Raw genomic sequence first — 18714 nt, forward strand, 5'->3', positions numbered from 1 at the left:
TGAGACAAACCCCAGCTTCTTATGTTGCTGTCAACTCCCAGCAGGCAGGTGTGAGCTCTGTGTGCTACAGAGGTTGCTAAGTACTTTGACTTCCAGGTTCATTCAGTTAGCGTTTGGGATAAGGTTACAATGAGCTCTTAATCTGCCAAACTCTTTTGCACAACCATGATACCCAAGAAACATGAAAATTAATTAATAACTTTCTCTGTCCACTTGGTTCACTTTCACATGCTTCATTAATGAAATATCTCTAGGCTTCCTATCCACAGTGAGCACCAGGAGATAAATGAAAGTACTAAAATGAATGAACAGGGGCTTGTTCAAAGGAGTTCACTCTTGTTAAAAGTTAACTGAGCAGGAAAGCAAAGAGAATAAATGGAACAAAGGCCTGATAGAATCACACTTTGTCTGTTCTTGCACCGTACAAACTGCTGCTGGGATTCCAATCACAGGGAAAAACTTATTTATATTAGTCCTCTAGAGAGATTCCATTACATTGTCTGGTGTGAAACACAGAATGGAAATGTAAAGCACAACAGGAATGAACAGGTGAGGTACTTGAGTGATTTTTAGTCAGCTGAAAGCTGATGTGTCCCACTCTGGTATGGGGAAAACAATTTTGGAGACAGCAACCCTGGAACCTCAGTTATAGTACTGTTCCAGGAGTTGCTGAGTTCCCTCAAAGCTGTGCTGTGCTTGCCCCTGCTCTTGGCCAACAGCAGCAGCAGCAGCAGCAGCAGCTCCGAGATGAGTCCTCCCAGGTGTGTTTTTTACCAGCTGGACTCTGATGCTGAAAGATACAGCTCAAACTGAGCCTGAGCAATTCCCTGTCACTCACACATACGCTTCAATGTTTGTGCTTTGCGCATTCCTCTAGTACAGTGAGACGTGCTTATGAGCTGGGTTTCTCACCTCAGACTCTGCTGCCCAGGACTCACAGTGGCTATAAAAAGGCAGGCTGAAGTCAGAGTGAACCAATTATGCCAGAATAATTTTCAGGAATAAAGAGAACATTCAGTGCTGTAGTGATCACTCCAATTAATAATGGCTGCAACAGAAAATCTACTCATCAGATTAAATCAGTACTATCTTAAGACCCTTTTGGTCCTTAAACACAGCCAGCATTACATAATATGTCCCTCCATAGACACAATTCTCTTCAGGAAAATATGACCTCTCTTTCCTTTAAATCAAAATAATCATGCAATCACTTTGTCAAAGCTCAGTCTTATTAGACAGGAGCAACACAAGAGTTACAGCCACTGTAGTTTCTCTAACAGTTGCATGAAATTCATCTGTCTGAACAAAAAAATTTTGACACTGGGGTCTCAGAAATGTAAGTCATTATCAGATACTACTGTCATCTTTTCGGTATCATTGTAATTTATTTAGGAATCTTTACATGACCATATTAATACTTACAGTAGTCTGCAGACTGGTGGAACAACATTGCTTTTCTCAGCTTCTCATAGGTGTTTCTCTCTGGTATAAGCCATAACAGTCAGGAGACAGTGTATCCCTGAAAGATCTTGCCTAAAAGACAGCATTTTGATGGAGCAGGGAGGCGAGACAAGACACTTTTTTTTTCTCTTGTCTTCTTTCAGCTTCTAATTCGTTAAAGGAAAAATGCCAATACTCTTCAAAAGTTCCAAGATAATTTCTTCCTATTTTAAAACCAGTTGCATGGCACTTAAAAGGAGTTCTCTAAAGCTGATAACCTGCAGGAAATGACAGCAGAGTACTAATGAGATGCACTTTTTTTTTTTTAAGGAGGTAGAAATCCCCATTGTTTGGGGATTTTTGCAACCGTTCAGTCCCATCTCATCAGACAGACTAATTCTTTCTGCTTCCCACCCATCAAAGCAGAACAAAAGACACATTCCTGAACTGCAGTTCAGGTCCAGTTGGTCAGCAGAACAGGGAACAGAGAAAAGGTATTAGAATCTAATGTACTACTATAATAATGAGGTTCTAATAAAACAACAAATTATAAAAGCATCTAATTATAACCACTTTAGAACAGTGCTAGGTTGCATACAACATCAGTAATCACTAAAAATAAGGATGTGACCTTCTGGATGACCATGCCAGCCTATGACCTATGTGTTTTTTTAAGAGCCTCATGCTCTAAAAACTATGATGCATAAATGTGGGTGTCTTAGAGCACTCAAATCAGAACCCAGAAAGACTGGTGCCTAGAAAATATCCATTTTTGTGTTGCTGCTATGTAACACATACTAACCTGCACAACAGGTGTTGTGCAACCAGTGTAATGGTGCAGCTATTTTAGCATACAGAGACCACTTATGTTTGCACAGAAAACAACATTACAGGGGTAAGTAATGGCATGGACATCTGTGAGGGTTCATTAATGTATTTTCAGGGTGAGATACCAGAATAAGTATCTTAGCTATGCAGCAACTTCTAGCTCTAAATATCCATAAGATGTTCTATGGCAGGGTGATTTGCAAAGCTGTAAAGAAAATTGAGATGCTACATATACATAGTACAGATTTTTTTTAAAAATATATAAATGGATAAATTATCTTTTTTTTCCAAACTGATTTTACCTCAGTATTTCCCAAGTAATATTTCTTCATTGACCCAGGACAAAATTTTGGAATATTTCTGTAGTCTGTAAATAAAGGCTGAAGTCTGTTCACCTTGCTTCTAAAAAGCTTTATTTAAAACATCTAGAGTTTTTTCCATGAGAAATCATGTAAGCTTGTACTTCTCATTTTTTCAAAAAAACCCCAATCATACATCTTGGGATTTGTTTGTTTGTTTGGATGGTTGGTTGCCTTTTTTTACGTACATTTGCAATTTCAGAATTGACTGTGCCCCTAACTTTTCCCTGGAATACAGAGGAAAGAAGGACAGAAGTCCAAATATTTTCCATAGAAAGACAGATTTATTAAGGTTTGGAAAGACCTTTAAGATCATCAAATCCATGAATAAAAAGGACAGAAATCAGCCCTTAAAAACACTTTGTGCTTTTAAAAAATATCCTGCTCTAGTGGAATGTGTCCCTGCCCATGGCAAGGGGCTTGGAACTAGATGATCTTTAAGGTCCCTTCCAACCCAAACCGTTCTATGATTCTATGATAAAAATGCTCTTCAGGTAGTGATATTGCCATTATACATCATTAAATACCACCTTACAGCCATTAGAAAGACAGTTGTAGTACTTTTGAAAGTATTCAGCCACCTAAAAGAGGGTTGCCACTGTGATACATTAGCCACTGATTAATCTAACTCTTATTTTGAGGAACAGCACATGAACATTGCCACCACACTGACAGAGAGCAGTACATATCAGAAGGACAGGTCAGTATTGTGTTTTGCCCCCCTACAAAAAAAGAACAAATTGGTGAGTTTAATGGAAAATAGTGTGTTAATTTCTGCTAAGTACTTCCACTCGTGCCCTTAGAAAAACCACTGCTTTAGGTCCCTATTCACAGAGCAAAGTCAAAAAGCTTCAACACAAAAAGCCACAGAAACGGGGCTCCCTGACATATGAGAAGAAAAGCAGGCAGAACAGAGAAGTTGTTCTCACCGAACACTCACCTCTTCCACAACTCTGTAGCAGAGAAGTTTCTCTGCCCTTCAAGGTTCAACACAGCTGGCTCAGGCAGGGCCACAGGTGAAATCAGCATGGGAAGCTCACTCCTGAGCAGTTCTGCTTCTCCACAGTGGCCACCCTGCCAGACTGGTCCTCCTTCTTGGGAGCAGAGGACTTGCTCCTTCATTTCTCCCAGTTTGATTACTGGGAGACATCCAAAGCTGGTGCCACTGCCCTGCCACCATTGGGCTGGGCGGCTCAGGTGTTCCTCATGACAGTGGGCAAAGAACATCACCTGTCACCTTGCATGGCCCTACCCAGTCCAGATCCAAAATGAGCATCAAGAGCATCCAGCCCATCACTGTGGCTTGGATGGTGCTTGGTGCTGCCTGCACTGTCAGTCGTGCACCATGGGCATGGAAAAAGGTTTTGTTAACAACCCTGCACAAAGCAGCACAACCTCTTTCTTTAACAAATGTGTTACACTTCCAGAAAAATTACTAGTTTTCTCCAGTCAAACTAGATTAATTTTCCTTTCAAGCTATTTTAGTTTGCTCAAGGCATCTTAAACACCCTGTGTAAATGAATTAGGAATGACAGTTTCTCCAGTAAGGGGATAGGTGACCATGTTCCTTTCTTGTACAGTACATACTTTGTGAGAACAAAGAATAAAAGCCAGCATGTTATCTGTATGCATGCTATTTAGATGGCTCTCTCCCCTTGCTTTGTGAGAGTTTAACATTCCCAGTGATGTGTGGAGAAAGAGTTTGAAACATAAAAATGGGACTACAGATAACATAAAATTACTTCTCAGCAACAAATGCACGTCTGCCGGTCTGTAGATGTGCTAAGTAAAGCACAGTGGAATTTTGCAAACAAATTTACAGCGTGTCAAAAGCTTCAGTGAGAAGGCAGATTGAGCAATGCTCTGTAATAATGGTACCCGTCCAAGGGTGCTCTGCCTGTGTTGCAGGACATCTACTGCTGCACAAGGAGACAAATCTTAACACCTTAAATCAGACAGACAGTTATTTTTTCAACAAAATTTTCCTGGCTACCATATTCTTGTAATTCTATGACCTTTTTCATGCCTTTGAGAGAGATCCAGTAATTAAACCAGACTTAAGAAGTCCTAACGGTGGAATGTTTTTTCCTAGGTAAAGGAGATTTCTGCTTACCTTAGAATATTAAATAAATACTTAGTCTTAATTCCAAATTTATTTAGGTTTGGACTGCATGGGATAAAGCATCCCCTGTGTCTCTTCTTCTGATACACAATAAAATGCATGATAGGCTCTCTCTCAGCATCTACAAGACAAGCTAATAACATGGCCAGATATCCTGGGCTGACGGGCATCCCCCAGGACCAGGGCATGCAAGAAGGAGCACACAAGGCAATGACAGGAGAATTGCTGCAGTGTGCTGTGAGGCTGAGATGTGAATCAAGTTATCAGGCAGGCTCTGGGGCTGCCAAAGCAGGCTGGGAAACAATTTTCAACTTTGTTCCTTTCAAACCAAGTGAAGGAGAACAGCTTCTGCCAAGAGGTGAACAAACTTCTGGAAAGTATTTATGTGCCTGGTTTGAGGTTTACCAGCCTCTGTTCTAATCAAGGCATTTGGGTTTCATGTGGCTGATGCTTTAGTTATGGAGTTACTCATTACAGAAAGCTGTTGCCTTGGTAGCTGAGTGACCCAGGGGGTTAATAAAGTGAATTTCCACCCCAGAGATCTGTGATTCACGCTTGGCTTAACAGACAGCAGTAAATGAGTTTGGTGGTCTCAAACTAGCCCACAGACTCTCTGTAAAATCCCAGCATCATTTTAAAGGAATTTATCATAGTTGGGATTTTCTATTCATAAGAGAGCTAAGACTGGAATAATAGGGTTATGTTTCAGGGCAGGATGAGAGGCCATTAAGTAATCCTAGTATATTATTAAGTAATGTAAGTTTAAATACATGTGCATAAAATGTCTGGAATTAAATAAAAAAAATTAATTAATTCCATTACAAGTTTAACTTTTGACCAAATAGTCGCAAGGAAAAAGGGCAAAAAAAGCCTTTCCCATAGAATTGAAGACAGTGCTATTCCACTATGTGTGCAGGGAAAGCTACAGCTTTCCAGGAACAATAGTATCACTCCTTGTAGAAATGCGGTCTTTTAAAAGTGTTTGAAACAGTTGTTTTTAGATTTAGTCATACAAATATAATTAACTCCTTTGTGCCAAGATGTGAGATGTTTTTTTAAATATTTCTGTCAGTGACAGTCCTTAAATACTTCTCAAGAGGCTAAAGGTTTAAAACTCACTGTGAACTGTTATCCCACAGATACACCACCTTCTGGGTGCAATGTGTACTTTAGTCTCAGGTTTATTAGCTCAACATTGTGCATCATGCCAGAAGCAAGAACTGTAGAAGAGCTTTTCCCAGATAATTTTGAGGCAATTCCAGAACAATGTCAATATCCTGACAGAAACCATGCCTTTGCCTCTTTTGGGGGAAGTACATCTCATACACTTCACATTTGGTTTTCTGCTCTCCAAAGGGGCAGAAAGAAGGTTGGACTATGCTTTGCCTCTGCCCATAGCTCTGGCTAGATCACAAGCTAATGTAAATCAGCATCATTCTGCTGTGGTCTTTACCTTTCAGATGAGGATCTGAATCTTTATTTATTCCCTCAGCTAGTGAGAAGTGAAGTCCAGAGCTGTCCGAGGGCCATCACCGGGCAGGTTTATCAAAAAATCCAACAGACTGTAGTACAATTCCTCTTTATAAAGTATAAACAGCTCACATGTTTATGGATGACAGTGGTACTGGGAAGGAGGTGAGAGGGAGAGATGTGGGGAGTGACAAATAGACTGTAAATTAAAATTAACTGCATCAGAAACTTGAAGGAAAGATACAAGTTGGGTGCTGTGCGTAGAAAATATCTTATTGCAGTCAAGCCTGACCCCGTTCCTTGAAAAGCATTTCTCTGATTTGTTCAGGTCACAAGTGGGATGGAAATGAGTCTCCGTACTGCTTCTTCACACATCCGGATTTAATAGACTTTTTTCCACTGATAAAAGACCACTAATGAGTTCATTTTCAAGCTATTAAATTGGCTAGAATAGCTAGTTCTGCTGATGATTGCACAGAGACCTGACGGTCACAGTGGGTTTTGTCTTTGGCTGTTAACCATTTGGTGTCTTGCTGTTGCAATACAAATGTTCAACTAGAAAAGGAAGGGAAACCAAGCAAAAGAAACCTTGCCCTGTCCCTTGCTCCCCACCCATCTCTTTGTTCTACCCTTTCCATTTTGTGACTCTGTGTGTTTCTCAGATGCCTTTAAACACAAATACTTCCTTCCCAGAGAGCTGTCGTGCCAGCAACACCTTGTGAAACAAACAATTAGAAGCACATTCACAACAACATTTGACTTTGGTTTTGGATGAGAGCACAATTACCATTTTCCTTTGTTCACTGAAATGTTTTAATTCAGATTATGACAGGTCCTTCACCAGATATCACACGCATTTTTTGACTGGTCTGGAGCCTGTGTCCTTACAAAATGCATATGTGGACTGCCCAAAGTTATACACTGCAGCCTGAAGTCCTAAGGGAACAACTTATTTCTTTAGACATTATTGCAATTAAGGAAATGCTAAGTGATTCCTCTTCTGGTTTAGATACATATCACTTGCAGTATCATGCAGTCCATCAGACTTTTACAGACAAACAATTAAATACACAGCTGCTTGGGGCTGTAATCTCTGCCCCCAGCACTTGGGGGAGCAGGAATAGGTTTGCCTGACACTTGACACCACCATCTCTTTCTTCAGAGAAACTGTTAATGTAACTATGTGACATACATTAGAAATTTATCTGACCTCAGTGTTTAATATGTATATATCTCTAGTCCAGGAAGAGAAATAGCAGTCGAAGGGGGAAAGGCAGTGACATCATGTAACATTTTGGTACATGGGCCAGTAAGAAACAGATTCACAGACATCTTTGGAGAGAAACAGCAAAACATATGAAAATGTAAGATATCCCACCACTGTCTTCACAAACTTTGCTCCCAAAGATGGGTGTATCAAGTGTTGATCATTTTGTCAGAGCTTAACCAGTAAGTCACAGTCTACACTTCCTAAAAGAGAAAATTTTTGAAGCTACCTTTTTTTTTTAATTGCCTGGCTGCAGCCACACTGTTTCTATCCACAGCATCCCTTGAAAGGGGATTGCAATCAATCACCTCATCCAGAATGGAGCTGCCACACGAGTGATGTGTCAGTGTCACGGGCTGTTTGTTTGGCTGTACACAACCACGCTGCCTGCAGAGCAGTCACAGCCTGGAGCCTTTTCTACAAAACAGAGCAAGTATTTAAAATCAGTCTTTTGTCAGTTAAAATCTTCACTGAGAGATTTAATTCGTTCTGTTAAAAGCATCAGAAAGCAACCTTCCCTTAAGGGAAATATTACTCACCTCTTCAAAGATTTCAATCTAGTATCTCCTGTTGGAGCAAAGTTGTGCAAGTTTAAATTTATCTACAGGCAAAAAAAATGTTGTCTTGTAAATATTTGTAACTGCATCTCAGAAGAATGATTTTTGAAGCTTAGTATCTAGTCAGCACCAAAATGATGGTGATCTTATTATGAACATGGCAACAAGAAGTCACAGAACTTTAAATGTAATTATGTTCATGACTCCATTTCGTATGTGTTAAATTTTTGTGCTGCCTAATTTCAAACATCAAGAATCTGCTGGTATTTCTGTTCAGTTAAATCCTATTCTCTATTTGATGATGCAAGTTACTTGTGGATAATTAGTTGAAACTAAAATGTAGATTAGAAGAAGCTGACACTGGAAGAATATATTTCATATCAAAGAAAGGGAAAAACACCTCTGAACCAAATGTATTGTATTTAAGAAGCTTCAGTAGCCAAGAAAAAAATGTTGATTGGAAGAAAAGATGGCTACAAACTGGAGAACTAAGAAGAAAAGAGTAAAAATCAAAACGCACTACTTTTTCCTTATTTCTCAATGCACTCCTAAAAGCCCTACTTCTGAAGAACCTTTGTCAAGCACTGGAGCATCCATTTAATTCTCCACAAATGGTAATTTTCTAAGTTATGCAGGCTCACCTCACAAAAGCCACTTCTTCTGTGACCTACTTACTCAAAATGCAAAGCAGGGCCCCCTGCCCACTGCTCTCAGAGCTGACAGACTTGTGCTTGGAGCAAGCAGCCAGGACGGCTGGGTTTGGCTTTCCTGCCGTGTGAAAGCAGTTGCAGGAGGGAGTCTGGATCACGCTGGAGCAGACAGCAATGTCTGTCATTCTGAGGTGAGTTCTGAGTTCTACAATGTTTTATGATGAAACTCAGTCACGAGGCAAGCACCGTTCAACAGAGGTAAAACACGTAGCTGCTTCTCTAATGCTTATTAAAGAACAGGATTGGCACAGCGAGGCTTTTTATCAGAGAACCTGTTAGAGAACAGTCTGAGCAATACTCAGGTAAGTTACACTGGAGGAGCTTTTAAAGCTGACTACTTAAAATGCATGGCAATTCTATATGGATATTTCCAAAGTGAATTAAGCTAAATCCAATGAAGACCTCTTTCACTTTGAATAAGGGAGTTACATCATATAGTTTAACAATGCAGTTTAAATTAACACTTTCAGGCAATTTGAATTCAAATCTTGTAGTGAATGCTGTATAGGCAAAACACAAATTCCAGTTCTAGCAGTGCACTGTAGCAAAGAAATCTGTAACAGGTGAGCAAGATTTCTGTCTCCATGACAATATTGCTTAGGTTTTCTGAATAAATCCTAAATGGTATTTAGTACTATTTTTAGCAACTCAATGCAAGAGATACTGGTTATGATAATAATGGTTATGACTGGAGTCTTGCCTTACTGTACAGGTAAAGAAATGTGGTCAAAGGTTGTAGACTTCAACCTCTGACCACCAAAGGTAAAATTCAGGAAAGAAACTGAAAAAGGCCAGCGAAAGCATTGACCAAGAAAGGTATCGTTACCAAAGCAGTGTGGCTATTGCACCAGCCTCAGCTCTTCTGAGACAGACAAAATGCTCACCATCAAGAAGCCATCAATACCCATCGCACTAACAGTCCTGTCTGGCAGCCTCAATTCCCAGCCGTTGTGTTACAGGTTAATAATTCATCTCCTCTCACCAGTCAGATTGTACCTTGACTCTAAGCCAATTCATAACAAATGCTATTATAAAATCACAAAAACCTCAGGTTAATCTAATGTTTAAGAAGATAGAGAACTGAGTGCTGATGCAAAATTTTCTCTTTTCCTCTGGACTTTTCAAGGATTTGCGGCTTTCACAGCTCTTTTCTTTTGACATACAGGTGTGGCTGAACAATTACTGAGCTGGATTATTATTGATGCACAACAGGGCACGATTATTTTTAAAAATGAAATACAAGGAAACCTTAGAAATTTCATTTGCATGTAATCAGCATCCGTTTCCCACAAATGCAATGCCCAGTCAACCGGAAGAAAAATGACTTTTAAAAGCAGGTGTTCTTTCTAATTATTGTTGACTTGAGCAAGTTATTAATGCTTACATGCACCCAGGTTTACACTAATGTAACCTTGCTTGCCTGTCAGCAGATTCCTGATAGAGAAGTGTACCTTTTGGTACTCAAAAGGTACCCAAAACTGGAGTTTTTAGTCCCCCAAACTGGAGTTTATAGTTCAAATCAGCTAGTCCTGCTCTTGTGTGAATAGCAGATTACACCTAACCGTACAAAGCTGACAGCCAAGGTAAGAATAGAGCCCAGCCTGCCCTGCTGTTGCAGCATGCCACAGGAACAGAACACCAATGGTTAAATGTGCACAGAGAACTCTGAAATATTCAAGTTGTTTATTTCTCCAGGCTTACAAATTTGATTACCATGGAGCACAAAGCTATTAAAAATATGACCTTTCATACTGTACAACTTGGCAAAAAGCCAAATAATAACTTTGTTTGATTTGGGTAGTATGATAGAGTGCCTATTCAGCTGGAAATAAAATTACTTTTCTTTACAGGAAATTATACCTGGAAGACTAAATGTCCATCATGAACACAACACACATATGGAGTCATTGATTCAGACTCATGGCAGCCACTCTCAGAGAAGTAAAGGGACAATGTCTTTAGGTGTAGCAGAATAAGACATAGATTTCTAATGCTCATCTAGCATTTGCTCCATGAGGTGGAACAAGTGAAATAAGTGCTGATAATAAGTGATAAGACAGAAGAAAAATCCAGGTTGTGTAATTAGTATGGCACAGATAGTTTGCAATTCCTTGCCTTGAACAATTAGGTCTATTTTTATGTTTTTTTGATATGCAAACAAAGGGAAAATATTAATCCTATGCTGATGTTAGATAGATAGACATTTGATCTGAAAAATCCTCTCATCAGTCCTTCCAGTAATACCAATGACAAAACGAATAGATTTCAGTCCAGTAAGGAGTAAAATCAAGAAGACTGCATAGAAGAAAAAATGTTTGGATATCTCTCTTGTTTTCAGGTGTGCTACACTGAAATCTGTGAAAAAAAAATCCCAAGAAGAAAGAAAATGGTAGGTGATAGGAAAGAAAATTATCATTTCAGCTTCCAGGTACCTTTGGCATTAAAGACGTCTTCTACTTTAATTAGACTGGAATGACACATGACAAACACCACCCTTGAAAAAAAACCCCTGCATAATTAAATTTTCCCTTTACTCAAAACACTTTGATTAGTCGTTTGGCTGACTTCTATTGTTTTTTTCTGATTATTTATTTATTAATTTATTTATGGAGGCACAGGGGATTTTCAAAATACTATTTTTCTGTGAAAACAATATTTCAGTAGACTGAAATTTCAGTCTTCCCCACTGGTTGTTTTTATTCTGCTTGTTTATTGTCATATGGTACTTTCCCCACAAATTATTTCCTTTGTTTCACATTTGCAAAAAAAGAACATTCTAATCAGAAAGATGTTATTAAAAGAAACTCACTGGAATATGCAGAACTACTGAAAAATCATGAATACAAGATGATTAAGAAAATGGAATAAGGACTTTCTACTTCTGTGGAAAGTTATGTAGACTCTGTAATTACCACCCGTGCTCTGAAGTTTTATGTCTTGTCTGAAAATTGAATTTCCAGTGAGTTGCATTTTTCAATTTAGCTGTGAAAATCAGGCACAAGGGAATCACACTGCACTTAAAGCAAGGCATTAGGAGAGCAATGGCTATCTATCACTCTCCAAAGCACTATACAGGAACGGCTTGAAAGAGAGATGACAATGAAAAAAAAAACCCCAAGCATTCTTTAGAAAGAAATATTGTAAATCTTATTTCTTGCTTTGTTTTCTTGACTTTTTTTATGAAATTGCTTTAGGATGTATGAGTTACCTCAGAAAGTTAGACAAAAGTTGCATATCATATAATATCCTACTGAAAACAACTGTTCATATCATACTCTCCAGTTCTGAGGAAATTCAACTAAGGAATTCTGGCCACATGGGAATTTTCCTTTCTATTCCCTCAGTTTAATACTGTTTTTTTCCTAAACCCCTGAAATTTACATCCTTTTCAGTTTAAGAACACTCACTTCAAGTGCTCCAAAATTAATAAATTAATAAATAAACCCCTCAACACTTCAGTGCAGGTTTTCACTTTTTGCTGCAGTATCAGATCAGGTATGGAATCCAATTAAGCCTTCACTTTAGGCAACTTTTCATGTTCATATGCTCCACAGGCTTACTGTGAACTCTAAAAAGAAGTAGAGGCAGCAGCAAGAAAAGGTTCTGGCTCTGTAGCTATGTCTTCATCACCAAAGGAGTTTTCAGAGCCCAGCTACAAAGTCAGTCTCAAAAAACTCTTCCATCTATGTCAACAATCATTATTCTTTTTTTTTGACCTACTATCTTTTTTGCATTCACTTTTGAAGTTAAAGCAGACTTTTGTACACAGGAGATATGGGTCGTCTAGGAACAGGTACCTAGCATGCTTCAGTTTAAAAGTCACTATTTCCCCCTGTTACCTTTCTTGGGGAGAAAGACTGCGAGTTGTGTTTGAATTGAGTTTGGAGAGATACAGTTCTAAATACTGAGATCCTCTTTACTCATCTATAAGAGTTTCTTGAAACTGTGCTGCAACATGGCAAACTCCTGTGCCCTTTCACTTGCTCTGAACTCACTTCAGGGTTAAGAGACTGGTCACTTGTCAAGTGCCAAACAGCCATTAGTGTGCACTGATCAAGTGGAGCATAATAGCAGAAAAAAACAGAGAAGGAAAAGAATGGATTTTATACAAATTATAAAGACACTGCTATGCATACAGCCCTGATCATTGGTTAACCTAAGCAAAACTGGACAAAGAAATGTTGTTTTTAGGTTGTGTAAAGTATCCCATATCTTACACTGGCACTTACTTGCCACTTAGGGACTGCATATATATTGCAGGTTGTCTTGTCTGCTGGAAAGATTAGAGGGATGAACTGCTCCTGCTCCTCTATGATACTGCCTTCCTCAGAGAATAGCAGCCACCAACTGCATAATGGAGTGATAGCAAACATATTAAGAAATGCAAGTCTCAAAGCACTCCTTCTGCTTTCTTCTGCTTATGGTGAAGAGTTACTCTTAATATATACATTGTGAAAGATCGAGAGGGGACTTCATCAGTGTTTTGTAATAGCTGAGTATAAATCCAAAGCTCTATGGGTAGTATCCACGATTAATTGCATTCAGTCGACATTAGACTCTGTCATTATCAGCTACTTGCTGCTCAGCACTTGCTATGCTGTTAATTATTGTTGTGTGGCTCTAAGGGATGTTTTTGAAACATTTCAAATTTTGCTACTGTATTAGCACAGGAAAAAATCAATAAGTAGCTTTTTAGCAGAGGAGAGACAAACAGATACTTTTATTAATGTTTTGAATACTTTTGCTTTATTTGAGACTGGATAAGCGATCACTGATCATAAGTGTGTTTCCAAGACAGCACTGGCATTTGGCATCCTATCTAGATTTCACTAAAAGGAAAAATATGTTTTTTAATAGTTTTAAATCTGCTTCTCCTGAAATTTCCAAAACAAGATTTTTCTTTAATTCTGATCTGCACGAAACATTTAAATATGCTCTCTTCTGATTCAGAATTGAAGAAATTCCTGACATGCCAACATTTCTAGAGTCAGGACCTTTATTTAAACCAAGTGGAACAGATCCAATAGCTGAAAGAAATAGACTCCACACTGAGATTGCTGAAATACATACCTTGGGTGTAGGAGAGCTGGAAGAATCAATGCTGGAATATGAAGGATGCACAAAATCTGACTTTCTGGTGCTTGCTTTTTCTGGTATGCTATCAATAGATCCTTCTGACCACAAACTGCATCCTGGACCAGGAAATCTGTCACGATCAAATTTACAGCCCCACTGGCCTCTCTCCAGAAAAGGACCTTAGAGACTTTTAGTCAGTTTGGATTTGTCAGGTGTATGGGAAGGCACTGAGTACCATTAATTACCAAATTAATGTCCAAACTGGTGAAACTCATGGTTCGTTTTTACTCCTTGGATTCGGAACTATAAAACTCCAGTCAGCTCCATATGGGAAGAGCTACAGCTAGACCTGAAGTGCAAACATTTAAAAATAAATAAAGTGCATCAATGATCCACTTAATGAAAACATCAAGAGACCTTGTAAATCAACTGCTATCAGCTAATGCTATTATCTAAATGAGATGTAGTGCCTGAGAGCATCTGCATATGCATCCCTATGCCTGTACAATGAAATTACACATACAAGGGATGTGCACCTACATGCAGAGGAGCCCAAAGCAATCCAGAGGCACCAGTTTTACAAGCCCACATTTGTGGAACAGAGATCTGGATTATTCATGTCTGAGCCATCAGTGAGATAGAGAAATTGCATGTCGATTACCATCCTGTTGAGATATGGGAGAATGAGCTAAGAAGAGACCGAAGGCAGAGTGTGCCAGAGGCCAAATGATTAATATATTTTCTCAGTATTAGCATCAACAATGTGCTGCCTCAGAGGAAGTCACGGTTAAAGAGTATCCACTAACTTGATGCAAAGCTCAATAGAATATTAGAATAAATAGGATGAAAAATTGCCTTCATATCATGCAGGAAGGCTTCCTGATCTAACATGTCTCATATTGCTTTGCTGGGCTAATTTCAGCTTTACTTTATGATATTCATGAAAAATCAATTATGTGACAGAAAGAGCGAGAGACCTAAGAGGCATCCACCTCTGTGCTCAGCATCATCACTGGCTGGAAATTGATGCCAGACAAGTTCTAATTAGGAATAAAGCACAAATTTGCAACAGTGAGGCTGGCTAACCACTGGAAAAAATTATTAAAGGAGGTGGTGGGGTTTCTCTCTTTGTATCACTTCCAAGTAACTGTAGAGGCCTTGCTGGAAAGCAGGTATTGGCTGAGCACACATTACAGAGCTCAAGAGAGTCAATGGGATTTAACAGTTCATAATAGACTGGTCAGACTGGACAAAACAATTCTCGCCCTGGAATTAATTTTCATGCATCTGCTAGCACGAGGAAGCTACCAACTCTGTCAGGAAGAAGATAAAGAAGACAAAGCTCCCTTCCTAATTTTGAGACTGCAACTGTGTAACAGCGTTTGGCAGATTTACCCCTAAACTATTTGTAAAAAGTTAGGAAAAGGAGCACATATTTGCCTTACATCTAAAGCATAAATTCCTGTTACCAGTCTATTAGTCGTATTGGAAAATGCAGCAGCCTAAAAAGAGATTGAAGCTGGGGATCCTGTTATTATTTTAGCTATTTTAGCCCCTATAAGTTTGATAAAATATTAATAAATAAAAAGTAGACATTTACTCTCCTAGGAAATAATGAAGAGTTAGTGAAGAAACTAAGTACTGTGAGGTATTAGTGATCGACCTTCAACCACATCCTGAATTGCAGCAAAAGCAGCATGGCCAGCAGATCAAAGGAGATTATCCTGTCCTCCTGCTCTGCTCTGGTGACATCCCACCTGGAGCAGAGCATCCAGTTCTGGGGTGCCCAGCACAGGAAGGACATTGACCTGCTGGAGTGAGTCTGGAGGAGGCCACCAAGATAATCAGACAGACACAGCAGCTTTCCTATGAAGAAAGGTAGAGAGAATTCAGATTGTTCAGCCTGGAGGAGAGAAGGCTTTGGGGTGACCTAATTGTAGCCTTCCAGTACCTGAAGGGAGTCTATGAGAAAGCTGGAGGGGGACTTTTTATAAGAGCATGTAGTGACAGGGCAAGGGGGAATAGTTTCAGACAGAAAGTAGGTTTAGATTAGATATTATGAGAAAACTCTTTACTGAGAGGGTGGTGAGCACTGGAACAGGTTGCCCAGAGAAGTTGTAGATGCTCCCTCCCCCGAAGTGTTCCAGGCCAAGTTGGATGGAGGGAGCTCTGGGCAACCTGGTCCAGTGAAAAGTGCCCCTGTCCATAGCTGGGGGGTTGGAATGAGACGATCTTCAAGGTCCCTCCTAACCCAAGTAATTTTATGATTCTGTGCTTCTATGATGCAACACAGCAGAGCTTAAAGCAAAGTCTGTCTTGTGAGAGAAACTATGTTTTGCAACTAAACCAATTCCCTAGGGTTTGAGTATGTTTCTTTCACAGAGATGAACAGTTTTAAGCAAGACACAAATCATTACACATCTCTACCCATAAACAAGACAGCTCTTATGTTTTCAAAGCCTGCTATACTGGCTTTCAAGCAAATAGCTCTCATTTCTCTTCCTCCATTTAGATCTGAGAGATTAATTAAGCTCATCAACAGTTGATTAATGCAGGTAGGAAGCCTGTGGCTTCCTCCAATTACATTTCAATGATGTGGTACTCCTAGATATATTTATTCGGCTTTTAAGAAATATATCTGTAAGAATGATCTAGGCAATTGTCGTGTCAGATTAAAATACATTATAAAATCATTAGTGAACAACACCAGCAGCACATTCTGCATAGCCATCTGGAAAAGATGCTACAGAGCAGACCAACATTTCTTCTGGTATGAGAAGGGGCCCTGGTTCAAATGTACTTGCACTTCACTAATAGCGGCTCAGTTATTTTATTACTGTGGAAGCAAGGAGTTGCTAAACTATGGAAAAGGGATGTGGCAGCAGAAAAATATTTATTACAAAGCACACCCTATGACCTACTCCTCACCTGGGGTAAAAATGCAGACTTATGCCATGCTGGTGCACTAGAGGAAACTATTGCTCTCAACTTTCTTTGCATCTCTGACAGTTTCACCTCCTGATAAATAAACACACTGGTCTTAATGGGTAAAATCCCAGCATAGGAAGTATGCTAAAGAATATGAGTAGATAAACCAGGTTTTGTTTTCGTTTTTAGTCTGTTTGGTTTTGTTTGTGGAGGGGTGGAGGAAATGGTTTCAAACATTTAAAATGCACTTTAGAATTCCACTAAGACAAGACAGAGACCTCTCAAAATAAGAACATCTTGATCATAAAAAAAAGATCTCTTTCTTTATGAGGCACACATGGAAATAAAAAAAAAAAAACAAATCAGGAATCCTCCTCATCTTGTGAAAAAGGCATTCCCTTTAATTTCCTTTGCTAATTACAAATCCCATTGCAAAAACTACACCAAAGTGGGAATTGGGATTGGAGATTCAGATTTGGGGGGGGGGGGGTGCTTTAGAATGATGGAGCTGAACTTGGAGGATGAGAACAAATGAATTTAATCACATTTCCCACCAGTTTTTTGAGCTACCTACATGTATGGATGAACATGGAATTTCCTGAATTTGAGAGCACAATTCCCACAGGTTTGTGTACTGCCTGGACTTTACTTCCAGTGCCTTAGTGTGCCCAAGGAAACACGACTGGAGCAAGCCAGGCTCAGGCAGTAATGGGATGGCACCTGTTTGCTCAGAGAACTCCTCAGTGTGGCGCTGCCTCAGCCACAGCTGTGGTTGCTCCAGCCTGGGACAGGACAAAGAGCAGGAAGGTCACACACAAGATCAGCTCCTCTCTGTATTAAATCTTTGTAATATACTTTAGTTATATCTCTATTAAGTCACCCATAAATACACTTCCTAATGCACTGAAAGCTATGCACAGGTTTAAAACGACATAAAAGAAACAGGATAATTATATGACAAAATATTATATGAACATGCCTTGCTGTATAATTCTGACCTTCCCTAATGTCTTATTTTCCTTCTTATTTGTTGCATGATCCCAGACTTCTAAACTCTTGCATCTTCTAGCTGGATTTGTTAAGGAACAGTTACACATATATTAATAGTTACAGCCATGTTCAACTACCATGTTTAATTGCTGCTCACAGTTATATATAATATAGTAGAAACACACATAAACTGTACATCCAGGATATCTCCTCCATTTATATTCAATTCTGTACCTGGGATTAATCCTGTACTTATTTTATCAATTTCAATGGGATTATTCTTTTTGCATCAAAGACTTAGGTGTTACCACTCCTGTTGCCAGTTTAATTTTTCTAATTGATATGGTTTTGCTGAACCCATTTAATTGAATTTGTTTCATTAACAGTGGAACTGACACTGATATATGGAAAGAATATGGCTTAAATAAATGAGCAAATATTCACCACTTTTATTCAACTTGATATGGCTTTTCACTGAAATCAGTATTCACTTCTCAAAACAAATGCATTTTAATTCTTTCCCATTTATTTCCCCTTCTATTTACTACTTCTTTGTCACAGTTGGATGCATTTAAGTAAACCAATTGGTATTTATAGGAGCCAATTTTCATTTAAATCCTTGAAAGATAATTTAAATGTTTCTTTAGCACCCAGTGCTCATTAACTGAAACAAACACATTTCTGAAATGCAGTAGACTTGTTATTGATACTACTACAGGATCTTATTTTAATGGTATTCCTGTTTTCCTCTTCCTCCCAGTAATTTGGGCAGATCAATTTTGTAAACAGGACAGATTGGCTTAAGGTTTATATGCAAAGTTAAACCTCCACATACACTCCCTCACGTTTTCACCAAGCTGGTTCTTCCCCATCTCTGACGCTTGTGGACTCCATTGGTCCAGGAATCTCCAGTACAGCATCCAGAGCTCAGGGACCACTAAAATGATCCTCAGTGATGATGTGGATG

This window comes from Corvus brachyrhynchos, unplaced genomic scaffold (genome assembly GCF_000691975.1).
Source record: "Corvus brachyrhynchos isolate BGI_N302 unplaced genomic scaffold, ASM69197v1 scaffold52, whole genome shotgun sequence".
NCBI classification, from domain to species: Eukaryota; Metazoa; Chordata; class Aves; order Passeriformes; family Corvidae; genus Corvus; species Corvus brachyrhynchos.